This window comes from Rhincodon typus, chromosome 1, assembly GCF_021869965.1.
Source record: "Rhincodon typus isolate 14 chromosome 1, sRhiTyp1.1, whole genome shotgun sequence".
Taxonomy (NCBI): Eukaryota; Metazoa; Chordata; class Chondrichthyes; order Orectolobiformes; family Rhincodontidae; genus Rhincodon; species Rhincodon typus.
In genome coordinates, this window is record NC_063332.1 from 123,370,325 (window position 1) to 123,384,390 (window position 14,066).

The 14,066-nt window shown below is 40.7% G+C and overlaps 1 protein-coding gene across 4 annotated transcripts in view; it reads right to left on the reverse strand.

Annotated features, from left to right (window-relative positions):
* LOC109913338 (bone morphogenetic protein 1) overlaps nucleotides 1–14,066 on the reverse strand; it is a 320,653-nt gene that overhangs the window by 53,624 nt on the left and 252,963 nt on the right. The gene's annotated exons all lie outside the window — the stretch shown is intronic.

Consider the following 14,066-nt stretch of genomic DNA (forward strand, 5'->3'; position numbering starts at 1 on the left):
TGATATTTTACTATTTCTGCTATTCAACAACTATACTGCATGAAATAGTTTCCCTCCAAGTTTCTCTCCTATCATATTTGAGCAAAACGTTTAAAATGTAACCACAGTGAGAATTCCCCATTGCTCTATTATATTTCATAAAATAAACAAAAATAGTTTACATTACAATAATAAAACAAAAACTTAATTCCAACGATAGTGGGAACTGCCGATGTTGGAGAATCTGAGATAACAAGGTGCAGAGCTGGATGAACACAGCAGGCCAAACAGCATCAGAGGAGCAGGAAAGCTAACATCTGGGGCTCTCTGACCCCACTCACCACTTTGATCCTTACCTGACAACTAACTTCCCACATTTTGAGGCCTGAAACATGGACCTTGATGCAAAATAAAATACACATGTGCAAGGGCTTACCTTCAATGAACAAGGCAACTCTGTCACAATAACACAGCTTACACCCGCCCAAGCAATGTAGTCAACAATCCCTGTATATTGTTTTCATGTCCTTGAGTGTTTCTGTTACTGGCTCACTTCTTATCACTAGTTTCCCCAACAAACAGCATAAATGCAGAATGAATTCTTTGCAACAGCAAACAAAAGACAATTTAACAAAAAGGACAATCAGAAGTGAAAGAATCAAATGAAGAAAAATGAAGTGACATGCACAGAACTTTGAAAGTACAAGCACAGGAATGAAAACACTAGTAATATGGATGGGTGCAAATAAATTGAGATTGAGATTGCAAGGGAGAGATTGAGATTGCGAGAATCAGAGATTGAGATTAGGATTGGAAGAGAGAGATTCAGATTGTGAGAGAGAAAGAGATTGAGATTGGGATTGGAAGAGACAGAAATTGAGATTGTGAAACTCAATTGACAGGAGACAGGGGAGACAAAGATAACTTTCTTGGAGAAGGTGAAACAATCAAGGACAATCCCCACCCTTCCTATTATAAATTGTCAATCCATGTTTCTCACACAAAAAGGCAGCCTTTTGAAATCATTTTTGAAGGGGTTGTTATGGACATTGATACTCAGGGGGTACAAAGACACATACAGCCTGATGAATGGTTGGTACGGAGAATGAACCTATTCAGAGGGAGTTAGTAGGGGGAAAAGTTATGGTTAAGTGGTTGAAAGAAGGAAAAATAATTTCTATGCTTCATTCATGGAGGCTTTGGGGTACAGAAAAACCAGGCACAAACTTGGTGAAGGGAAAGAGAGAAATTATGCAGTATGAGTTTATTGGGTCCAGGTTATAGGACAATAAATCCTGTACCTGTCAGTAGCAAGAACAGTTGAGGCAAACTGGCTACTCTTACTGGCTGCTGTTGTCAGATGAGAAGTGCTAGAAATTTTTTTTACTTCTCCGTTAACAACAACAAACATTTTAAAAGAATGCATTTGTCAATCGAGTAAATATCTGCCTATTTAAGTGTTCAACTCTGAACAACACCCAGATAGATTTTCTTGTAAATTTAAGGAAAATGAAATAATGTTTATTGTCCTTAACACCCAATAGAGTAATAACAATACAAAAATGTTCCAACCCACATATGCATCCAAGAGACTCTCACAACTTGCAAACAGAAGGAAGGAGGGAAAGTAAAGTAAAATATTAAATATGTTCAAAAGAAAGTCAATCATATACAAATTTCACATTGATACATTCAATGGCTTCAGGCCTTATTCAGTGATTTTTCCAGATTCTAAGCAGAGACAATTTAAAGTCTTGACAGACAATTTGACATTTTTTCTGCAGCAAACATTGTTTGGTTTACATTAAAGATTATGCAAATATTCAGTCATTTCAGGGCTGTTGTTTAGGTCATTTAAAAACACCATCATCAGTCTTTTTAAAAATTATCCTGTGATCTAACACATCAGTAAATAAAATCATAATTCATATAAGCTATTGATTTATAACATCTCTCCACCAGGGTGAATGAAATGTTGCAAGCATTTCCAAAAATTCTTTCTTTCAGAAAAAAAAAGGAGATAGACACACATTCATTTTCAAACATAATCACAAGTACCTCAGATGCAATGTCTGCATTCTGTACAGTCTGAAATCAACCTCCCACTGTCCATAATTTTTAAATGGATTTTGTGCCAATTTGACCTGACAATCACATTACTTTTTTTCCTGCATGGTGTGTAGTCTTCAAGTGAAATTATTGTAATAGCAGGCTCCATTGACATAGCCTTGTATTGTCTGCTTTGAACTTCTCCACAAACGTAATAGATTATGATCCATGTCAACTAAGGTTTCTCTATCTCCAGTGCTCACGTTTATTTCAAAGTGTTTGAGGAAGAGTAACATTCCCAGTGTTCTCTTCTCTACAATGAATGAGACATCAGCAGAATATATAATGATGTAATGGTACATGATGATGATTCCAGTGCCACACGTTTATGTAGAGCAATAGGAAAAGAAGGCGAAAACTGTACCAGGGTCTTAAGAGTGTGCGTATCTACTAAGCTGTAAATAAAGTATTGTTACAGAAAGTACCATGGACACAAGAACCGATACTTGGGAGCCTAGTTACAGCTAAACTCCATAAATGTGACAAAACCTACAACAGCGTGTCTTTGGTGTCTGTCCAAGTTTATTTGAGAAATGTCCATTTGGTCTTTTGATGCTTGATTCATTATCTTGGAGTAGAACAGTACATCCCACTCTGTCATAGACATCAATCGCCTCTTTAAAGCTGCCTGCACCAGTTCATTGGTTAATATGTCTTTCCACCTCTCAAAAGCTGTTCGGTACCTTTCTGACCACACTATTTTTGCCTTTCTGTATTTCTATTAGCAGCACAGCTAAAGTTTCCAAGATCACAACAGACTTGTGATAAACACATTTATCCCAAAAGAGTACTTATTTCCTGTTTAGTCTTGGGGACAGGGAAATTAATCAGCACACAATTTTCTGCCCTTTGCAATATTCACCCCTCACCCATAACATGGCCCAGACAGATTACCTGAGTTTTACCAAGTTCACTCTCTTTAAGGCTACCACTTAGTTAGAAGACAGAAACATTTGGACTAGGGTTTTTAGTTGGCCTACGTTTTCTCCTTAGGTGTTACAGTATACTAACAATCATCCAGGTTTGGCAGGCCAGCTACCAGCCTTTGTTCATCAGTCTGTGAAAGATGGCTGGAGCACTTCTGAACCCACACCGAATTACTCAGCATAAAAATAAACCAGCTGGTGTGACAAAAAAAGATTTTTTTTAAAATTCATTTATGGAATGTAGGCATCACTAGCTGGGCCAGCATTTATTGCCCATCCCTAGTTCCCTTTGAGAGAGAGGCAGTGAGCTGCCTTCCTGAACCGCTGCAGTCAATTTGCTGCAAGAAGACACATGATATATCAATAATTGGATCTCAGTAGACAGCGGTATCGAGTAATAAATTGTATTTGCTCCTTAACCTCTACTTTGGTTGAGCTTATTTGCAGGAGGGTGCCCCTGGGAATTGGGCAACCATGTCCATGATGGTGAGGAGATGTTGATAACCTTTTCTTGTTTTTGATAAGTTTCTCACATAATCTACCAAGTCTCTGCTGACTGGTTCACCCAAAGCTGGTTTGAGAATTAGTGGAGCAGGTTTCATTCAAGGTTGAGATTGGTTCTCGCACTGACCCATTTTTCCAAAGTCGAGCACGTTCTTGTGGAAGGGCAACTAATAAAATTCTGGCTAGTTTTTCAGATACCAGCATGTCCAACCATTGGAATTTCATTGGCAATCCTCAACATTTCCCCATTGTACCTCAAAGGGGCTGCTGTCTGGTGCAATACTGACTTCACTTCATTCACAGGTCTATGGCAGGAGTGGGGACGGTCCACATTTCCCTATCATAGCTCATTGTTTCTCTCTAACTCACTTTACTTCAGCTTCATTCTGGACACTTTGTGCCAATTTTCACAATACTTGTTGACTTGTTGAGCGTTTACCAGGGGAAGACTTGCTGACTATTTCCTTTGGCTCATCTGAATTCACACAAAAAATATTTTGGACAGCTAGATAGCAGAATCATCCATCGATAGAACTTGTTTAGCCTCCTCTGATAGAGATAGTTTGGCCACACACCAGATAATGACACAACCCCGACCTCAGTTCTCCAGCCAAATGGGGAAGCTATTGCTTTACAGTGTGAGGCCATTACCTGTGGAAGGAATCAACCTGCTCCTCGGTAAACTAGTGACAATCTGTAGATAGACTCGGGATGATCCGTATCGTAACCAGTCCTCAAATAAGGTCATGTTCTAGGTGCAGCTGGTACAAAGCTATGAACATTTTATCCTGCCATATTTTTCACTACAACCTTTGCGCTGAGTACATTCACAGGTGGAAGGTCATAGCTTTTCCCAGCAAGAGATGCTGGATGGCCCCTATATCTCTAACTAGAACTATGGCCGTAAATGCCTTATTTGAGGAAAAATGTTGTTAACCCACAGGAATTAGAGCAACTCCTACAGTGCTTAGCTTACACAGAGTTAACTGCCATAGTTAGAAACAACAGCTCATCAGTACCAACTGGCTGCATCAGCCAGGAGCATCTCAACAAAGCCTCTGGTATTTCCCTTTAATTTCCAGCAGTGAGCTTGGAGGTGAACTGCTTTGTTACAATGAAAACACACAGGCCTTTGGGTATCACTACTCTTTTTGATACTGTAGTGATTGTAATCAGGTCAGCCAGGTGGACCTCAGAATGAGAGTTCCCTGTCTAGGGCTGTTAATCTGGTCTAATCAGGGAGCCCTGGCTGACAGGCAAGAACAGGAGTGTCACACATCCTGTTCACTCTGAGAACTGGCTCTGAGGGAGCTGGGTGAGTGTTAAGGATGCTCCACATGTAAATAAAGGATGACTTGGCATTGGGACACTGGCCTCTGTTGAGTTATTTCAGTGGCGACAAGGGTGTGATTAATGATGTAACCATACAAAAGTGCCCAAGCACTGAAGCCCAAATGAACTTCAAACAGGCACCACAATTGGCTTGATCATTGGAAAATGCAGCAAGTGGAGCATGAGAGTTGCAGGCTATTCCAATGGAAGTGGACACCCTCACCAGTCCAACTGAGCTTGGGAAACACCACCTGAGTGAAGGCAATTGCATAGCATCACTCAGGACATATCCTGAACAGAGGGATTCCTGACTAGCCCACAGCAAAACCTCAAAGCAAAGGCAACAAACCCATAAACTTAGCCAAATGGTAAAAATTTTCTTCAGAGAGTGGGCCAGCAAGTCATTGTAGTTGCTGCTAGTATGCATACTGAAGACAGCAAAAAAGCCCACGAGACCCAAATTGAGTAAGAGAACTCGTAGGCCGATATCCAAGAGAGTGCACACCCTGGAAAGTCCACCTAAATCTGGTTTGGAACAGTTAAATTCCCTAGCAACTTGCAAATCAGAACCAATCAAAATAAACATTTGGTTAAATGGTCATCCAGTTCTAATACAGGTCGATACCAGTGCAGCTGTTTCAGCGACTGCAGAACCAGTCCTAACAAAATTTGCTCTGGACTCCAGTCCTTAAGTTTGCGCAAGACCTTGGCTAGACTGAGAACCTACACCGGGGAATCTTTACAGATTAATGTATGACTTCAGTTCTGATCTCATGAGAAGGAGCTGGATCAGTTACCACTGGTTGTAGTAAAAGGCTCAGGCTCAAGCTTGATGGGTTGAAATTGGTTGAGAAAGATTCACCTAGATTCACTTAACATTTTTCGATTAGAAAATGGCTACCTGAGTGAAGTCCTAATTAAATTCCTGAAAGTTTTACAAGGAGGTCTTGGGACGATCAAAGGAGCCAAAAAGCCACCTTGAATGTTGACGTGGAAGCATTTCCACAATTCTGCAAAGCCCACCCAGTGCAATTTCCCTTACAAACAAAAGTAGAGGCAGAAATCAGAAGGCTGGAAAGCGAAGGTATCAAACCAGTCCTGTTTGTGGAATGGACAGCAACAGTCATACCGATTTGTCAAGCCTGATGGGTTGGTTTGCCTTTTTGGGGAGTTTAAACAAACAGTAAACTGATTTTTGCATTTTGGATAAATACACAATCGCTCACAGAAGATTTAAATGCAAAGCTGGCAGGGGGCCTCTCCTTCATGAAGCTGGAAATGAACAATGCATACTTGCAATTGTGGTTAGATGAGGATTTTCAGAAGTATGCTACCAATTAATACCCATAAGGGTTTGTACCAATATATGGATCTGCCATTTGGGGTATTATCAGCCTGTGCAATTTTTCAGTGGACATTAGAGAAGATCTCATGAGGTTTATACCAGGTCACCATTTATCCAGATGATGTGTTAATAACAAAGAATACCAATAAGGAGCACTTACAGAATTTGGACATCATCCTTGGATGTTTCTTCCAGGCAGGCATACTACTTAGAAGTGAAAAATGTGTGTTTTAGGCATCCCATGTGTCCTACTTGGGTGAAAGAACCGGGTTACACCCATTGGAAGATAAAGTGAGGGCTATTAAATGTGCCCCGACTCCCACGTGTGTACCAGAGCTTAGCTCTTTCTTTGCATTGTTGAGTTATTACAGGAAGCTCATCATAACTTGCCCTCCATTCTAGCACCTTTGCATCAACTCTTAAAAAAGGATCAGCATTGGAAATAGTCACTTAGCCAAGCCATAGCTTTCAGAGAAGTGAGGAAACAGCTGTAATCCTCTGAGGTGTTGGCACATTATGATCCCAAGCGAGATTTGGTATTGACATGAGAAGCCTCCCCGTATGGTATCGGAGTAGTATTGGCTCATAGGTGGCCCAAATGAAGAGGAATGCCTACCAGCGTATGCATCTAAGACTTTGGCTAATGCATCGCATAAATATATGGGAGAGAAGGAAGGTTTGCATTATATTTGGGCTCAGGAAGTTCCCAAAACCCTGCGAGGTCTATTTAAAGTGGATAAAGCAACGCTGCCCATAGCTTCAGGCCAAATTCAGCAGTGGGCTCTAATACTAATTGCATACAATTACAAGTTGGAACACTGGGAGGCCAAGTAGCAAATGTGGATGCATTGAGCTGCCTCCTGCTCACAGATACAGCACAGGTGGTATAGTCACTAGAACAGTCCGTCATGGTTTTGTGTTTTCTGGACACAATTCCAGTCACAGCTGACAATATCAGACTTTGGACACAGAAAGATCCGGTCCTGGTAAAATTGAAATAGCTGGTGATGTTGGTCTTCACAACAAAAGGGTCTTCACAACCAGAACTGAAACTTTTATGTACCCGGAGAGATAAGCTCACGGTACAGGATGGCTTATTATTTTGGGGAGCAAGAGTGATTGTCCTGAGCAAAGGTCGTCACCAGATACTGGCTGAATTCCACCAGGGGTTTCCTAAATGAAGATGTCAGCTGCGTTAGTGGGGGCAGTGCCCAGAGTGCCAACAAAGACAAAAGCTACCATCAGCAACTCCCCCAAATACATAGGAATGGCTGAGTAAACCCTGGACTTGGTTAAACGTTAACGACGCAGGTCCTTTCATGGGCTCAACGTTCTTACTTATTGTGGACGGCCTCTCAAAATGGCTGGACATCCATAGAGTTCATTTGTCAAACATGGGGATGATGACAGAAAAACTGCACACATCTTTTGCCATACACAGACCCCTGGAAGTGTTGATCGCAGATAACGGGCCAGCATTTACTAATAGGGGATTTGAGTATTTCCCAAAATTGAACGGTATTCGACATACAAGGAGAGCTCCATACCATCCATCATCCAATAGTTGGCAGAAACAGTCCAAAATTTGATGGCAAGCTTGAAATAACAGCCTACAGCTTCATCAGATACCAAACTGTCCTGGTTCCTGTTTGATTGTAGGACCATGCTACAACTACATAGATACAACTACATACATAGCTCCAGCAGAGTTGCTAAGGGGGAAGAGGACTCTGCACCAGGTTAAATATGATCTTCCTGGACCTGGGGAGAGGGTGAAATGGCATCAGGAATGCCAATTCTGGACACTAAACTCTATTAAGTGAGACAGACAGTTTACTTCAGGGTACAAAGTTTAGTGTATGAACCATGGGAATGGCCCTGTAGGGGGAAGAGGCATCATCGACACAACATCAGGTCCAGAGGCCCATGTATTTTGGGTAGGTGTGATGGTCCTGAACAAGCGCAGGGACCACACGGAAGCTCCAAACTCACAAACTGTGCAGGAGCAAAACATGCCCGGCTCCTCAACCACCTTTACAACAGTTCTGGAACCTGTGGGTTCTCCTCCTCCAAGTGTTGAAGATAGCTCAAAATCTGAGATGGACATGGCAGATGTTGTTGCCTCGACGCCTTTGCTGTCTGAAGGACAGAATGAATTTCTTCTGGGGACGCTCTCTGCGCAAGAGGCAAGCTATTGTGCGTTGCATATCACCCATATCCGAGACAGAGTTCGAACCTGACCTGGTGCTAAAACACTCCTACAGAAGCTACAGAAAACTAAACAGCCAATGTCCCCAGACACGGAGGGGGAAGGGACGTAGCGATTGTAACAATATCAGCTACGTGGACTTCATAGAATACGGTTCCCTAATTGGAGCTGTTAATCTGGTCCAATCAGGAAGCCCTGGCTGACAGATAAGAACAAGCCCAGACATTCTGTTCACTCTGGGAGCTGGATCAGTATCAAGGACTCTCCACATGCAAATAAAGCGCGACTTGATGATGGGATACTGGCCTCTGTGGAGTCATTTCAAGTACCTTCCTCCTTCGCTTGAGGAAGATTCCCAACTTGTGTGCACAATTTTACTTTCCCACTTGTGATTGTTCACTTTCCTATCACTCACCACCTGTTCTTTTCAGATTTTTAGAGGTAACTAGAAAGGAGTTTTCTTTAGGAAAAGGTTTGTAGTTGACCTCTTAATATTGAACCATAATTGCTCCTTGTCTGGCTATGGAGACCCTATGCAGTTCAATATAGGTTTTTGTGGAAAAGAGAAGTGGGTTTTTGAATTTCTCTAGGAGAATCACAGTTCAATTGTGAGTAGCCAAATCCTTTGCTTGAAAGCAAGGAACTTGATCCTTTTGAACTCGATAAAAGTTTGCTCTGATTACTTCCTGGAAATACGAAATCTTTGGTGGTATGCCTCCGGAACCAGTTCGTACATCCTCAGGATGGCATTTATGGTCACCTGGTACTCCAAAGAACTCTATGTGGGGACAAGGGAACCGCTCATGGGGTTTTCCCATCAATTAGCTCTTCAGAAGAAGGGTCCAACACCCAACGCCCAATCCCCATCCCCCATCCAGTGCTCACTTCATCTCATTGCACGCGTTTTCAAGTAAAGGTATCAACATTCTTGTAATTAAATCCTGGTATGAATTTAAAGTATTTTAAGCACTCAAAGCTAGAAGGGTCTCTCTCTCTCTCTTACTCTCCCTGGTTCTTGGAATTCTGTTTCCTTTTCTTTCCTTTCTCCACTGCCTTTCTTCTCTGCTTTCTTTTGAATTTCTAGCTCTGGTTTGCTCTGAACCAGGCGTGTCCTTGCTGATGCTAGATTGTCCACTTTATTTCTTTGGCATAATTAACTTATGTTTAGTTGCTAAAGAAAATCTGCAGCCTTGTATGAATTTGCCTCAGTTATTAGCAACCATAGTAACTAATAAAGCAAAAAAAAACACATGATCTATCAAGCCAGACAGCTGTGATCTGACTTGTCGAGTAGTATCATCAGCTGTACTCATAAAAATGAGTAAGGTATTGCATCTATGATACAGAATGAGCACTGCAGTTAATCTCAGATCATCTGTATACTGGATCAGGGTGAAAATGTGAAGTTGCTCATTTTCAAAGGAAGAACAAAAGAACATAGTATTATTTAAATAGAGAAAAATTGCAGAAAGCCACGACACAAAGGGACTTGGAGATACTTGTGCATGAATCACAAAGTTAGCACACAGATCCAGGAGGTAATCAGGAAGGCTAATGGAATGTTAGCCTTTAATTCAAGAGGTTTGGAGTATAAAAGTGTGGCAAAATCTTACTGCACTTTACAAGGTGCTGGTGAGACTACATCTGGGGTACTGTAAGCAGTTTTGGTTCCCTTATTTAAGGAAAGATATCATTTCATTGGATGCTGTTCAAAGAATGTTCACTAGGATGATCCCCAGTATGGATGGATTCTCTTAAGAGCAATGGTTAAACAGGTTAGGACTGTACTCACTCATTATTCTAGAAGAATGAGTGGTGATCTCATTGAAACATATAGGATTCTTAAGAGATAACAGAGTGTGGAGCTGGAGGAACACAGTAGGCCAGGCAGCATCAGGGGAGCAGCTGACATTTCAGGTCGGGACCCTTCTTCAGAAAAAAACAGAAAAAACATCAGCTTTCCTGCTCCTCTGATGCTGCCTGGCCTACCGTGTTCCTCCAGCTCCACACGGTTATCTCTGACTCCAGCATCGGCAGTTCTTACTACCCCTAGGATTCTTAAGAGGCTTGAAAGGGTAAATGCTTAGAGGATGTTTCCCCTCATGGGAGAGTCTAGGACCAGAGGTCACAGTCTCAGAATAAAGAGGCACCAATTTAAGATTGAGATGAGGAGGAATTTCTTCTCTCAGCAGTTTGAGTGTCTTTGGAATTGCTTGCCACAGAGAGATGTGGGGGCAGAGTTTTTGCATACATTGAAAACTGAGATAGATTCTTGATCAGAAAGGGAAAATGCAGCAAAGTGGATGGGAGGAATATCAGATCAGCCATGATCCTATCGAATCGTGGAGCAAGCTCGAAGGACCAAATGGCCTACTGTTGTTCCTACTTCTTATGGTTTTATAATCTGTGACAGGTGGAAATGCAAGGAAAAAATACCTTGGATTATTGATAGGTTCAGTACATGAGCCAGAAGAAAATACTTTGGACAGATTATATGAGAATAAAAGGGATCCCAATGAAGACTCACAGGGCATGCTTGTCACAAATCTGAGAGTTTAAACCTTCTCAGCTTTTATAACTTGAAGAATCCCAACAAAACTCTCCTTGTTTGCTAAGGCCTCTGCTAAGATGATTTGTTTCCTGAACTTCCAGGGCTCCTTCTAAGACAGAACTTGCTTCTAAACTCAACCCTGGTTTCTTCTGAACAGAATTTAAAAAATTTTGCCCAATCCTTGATTATTCTGAACTGAAAACCCAGCTAATGAGCTTCAATGTTTATCCTACCTGTCATAAACACGACAGTACAAACATATTTTCATTAACATTACAGGGGTCTACAGTCACCTGCTCTATGATAAATTAGGTCATTGCTCTGGAATGAGTCTCTGACTTTTTTTGAAAAAAAAGGAACCTTTTCACAGAAGTAGCTAACACCCATCTGCCTTTATCTTAAAACCCTAATTCCAAAATGATGTTGTTATAAAAAAATGGTTTCCATTCACATCAGAAACAAAGTTTCTTTACCAAATGAATGCAATTACATGTTATCTAGAAATCCATCATTGTTTCTAATATATTCCATTATATCCCAGAATTATTTCCCTGAACCCCCGCAAGTTGTTACTTCCCTCCTGATATTCAAAAGCTGACAGAAAATATACCGTTACCTCTTCTGATTCTTCTACCAACTTGTGCTTGGTATTTAGACTGCCTTTTCATGTGCCTTGGGATGTTTTGCTATAATAATGGCACTATACAAATGAGAACTATTCCCGTTGTTGGTTTCATCAGATCTCACAGCAGGGAAATAATCAATAGCTTGGCATTTGGACAAATCGGTAACAAATGTAATCAGCCTCACTAGATTGGAAGTTCAAGTGTTTTGAAGTTAAATATCATTGTCTCCTAGTCAATCAATAGTAGAGTGATTCTATTGTGAAAATTCAGTACAATTCATTGGAAGAATAATTTTCTTCTGTTAACTATGGTAGAATTCTTTGATTTGAAGCTTAATGGCAAATAAAATGGTCATTCATTGCTGAGCACTTCAAGCTTCTCCCTGGACAGGTAACAAGTGAAGATCCAACAATATTCTTCTGATACAAGGCTTTAAAGAATCACTCAAGATGTGGATATTTGATGCAAAGGCTCTGTTTATTGTAATTATATTGGTCACATATTTATATGAATTGGTTACTAAATTATATCATGAATCTTTTGAACTTTTTTTGTAATTGACTCAACTTCATTGATTTAACAAACGTGTATATTTCAAACATTTTAGGTGAACATTGTTGGAAACAAAAGAAGCAGCATAGAAGAATGGACCAACCCATGATCATGGAGAGTCCTCAAGATTCTAAAACACTATGGTTATAATAAGATAAAAGCAAAATACTGTGATTCTGGAAATTGAAATAAAAATAACAAAATGATGAATTATCAGGTCTTACAGCATCAATGGAAAGAGAAACAGTTACCTCCTTAAGTTCAACATGACTTTCCTTCACAACTGAAGGAGGATAGGAATGTGATGGATTTTGTGTGATGAAGAGAGGTGAGAAGGGAGAAAAGGGAAGATCTGAGATTGCGGTTCAAGTCTTACGGGATGTGACAAGGTAAAATGTGGTAATGTTGTTTTCCCTTGCGAGAAGAGTCTAGGACCAGAGGGCATAATCACAGAGTAAGGGGTCACTCATTTAAAACAGAGACGAGAAGGAATGTCTTCTCTCAGTGGCTAGTGAATCTGTGGAATTCTTTCCTGTATAGGGCTATAGAGACTTTGCTAAGTATATTCAAGGCTAAGATTGACTGACTTTTAATTAGTTAGGAAACCAAGGGTGATTGGGCAAAGGCAGGAAAGTGCAATTGAGGATTATCAGAACTCATTGAATGGTGGATCAGAATCAATGGGTTGAATGGAGTACTGCTGCTCCTGCATCTTATGGTCTTATGGATAGGGTAGAAGGCAGGACAGATTAAATGAGACAGATATGATTAAACAAAGGCAATGGGAGTGGTAATGGTTGTAATAAAGAATCAATGCATCTGTCCAGGATGACTACCTGCCAGAATAAGTGATAGTTATGTCCAAAAGTTTAAAAAAATTAAGAAGTTTCAAACTATCGTATGGCACATTTTGTTGTATTCATCATCTTAAACATTCAATCCTTCCACTACTGATACACAATGGCACCAGTGTGCACTGTCTGCAAGTTGAACTGCTGCAACACAACAAGGCTTCTTTGACAGCTCTTTCCAACTGCATAACCACTACCACCTAGAAGGACAAGCATAGAACATGATTTGGAACATCATTGCCTGCAAGTTCCATTCCAAGCCACAGACCAACCTGACTTGGAACTATTTTGTTGTTCCTTCATTGTCATGGAGTCAAAATATTGAAACTTTCTTCCGAAAAGCACCAAGTGTGTAGCTATATGACATACACTGCACTGATTTGATAAGACAGTTCACCATCACCACCACCTTTTCAAGGACAATTAGTGATGGGGAATAAATGGTGACCTAGACAGCGAAACCCACATCCCATGAATGAATAAATAAAAAGCAGTAACTTAAATTCTACAATAAAATGCATTGTGTAAATAACATTCTTTTTTACCAGTGTTTCATTCTTAATCAATGTGTGCTCAATAACCCTAAACCTATCACACAATATACTTGCACCTATATTGCTACTAAATTATTCAGTATATCTGCAGAACATATCAAAAATTGATCATCAGAGTGAATTATGATTTGACAATCCCAGCAGGGAGGATCACGCATTGGCACACTCGGGAAAGAAAAATTGAACCTTTTAAAAATACTTTTCAGACCTACTTAACTTCTACAGTGCAACAAAAACTTCCATTGGAAGTGGGTGGGGACTCTATAGCTGATGGAGTTGCCACTAATTTGGCATAGGACTAGAAGGGGCATGGAGGTGGGTGGAGCCATGGGTTGGCAAGTGTTAGCATGCATGCATGTGTGGGTAACAGAAGTTGAGGGCATGTGTGAGATGTGAACTAGAGGGCCTAATATAAGGAAGGAACTGGGAAGACATCCCAGTGAACCATGACAGATCTTAAAAATAGTACACCTTAGCATTTTGCAACACTTGTGATTGCCTCTTGCAACGAGGGCAGCAGGCCACCTC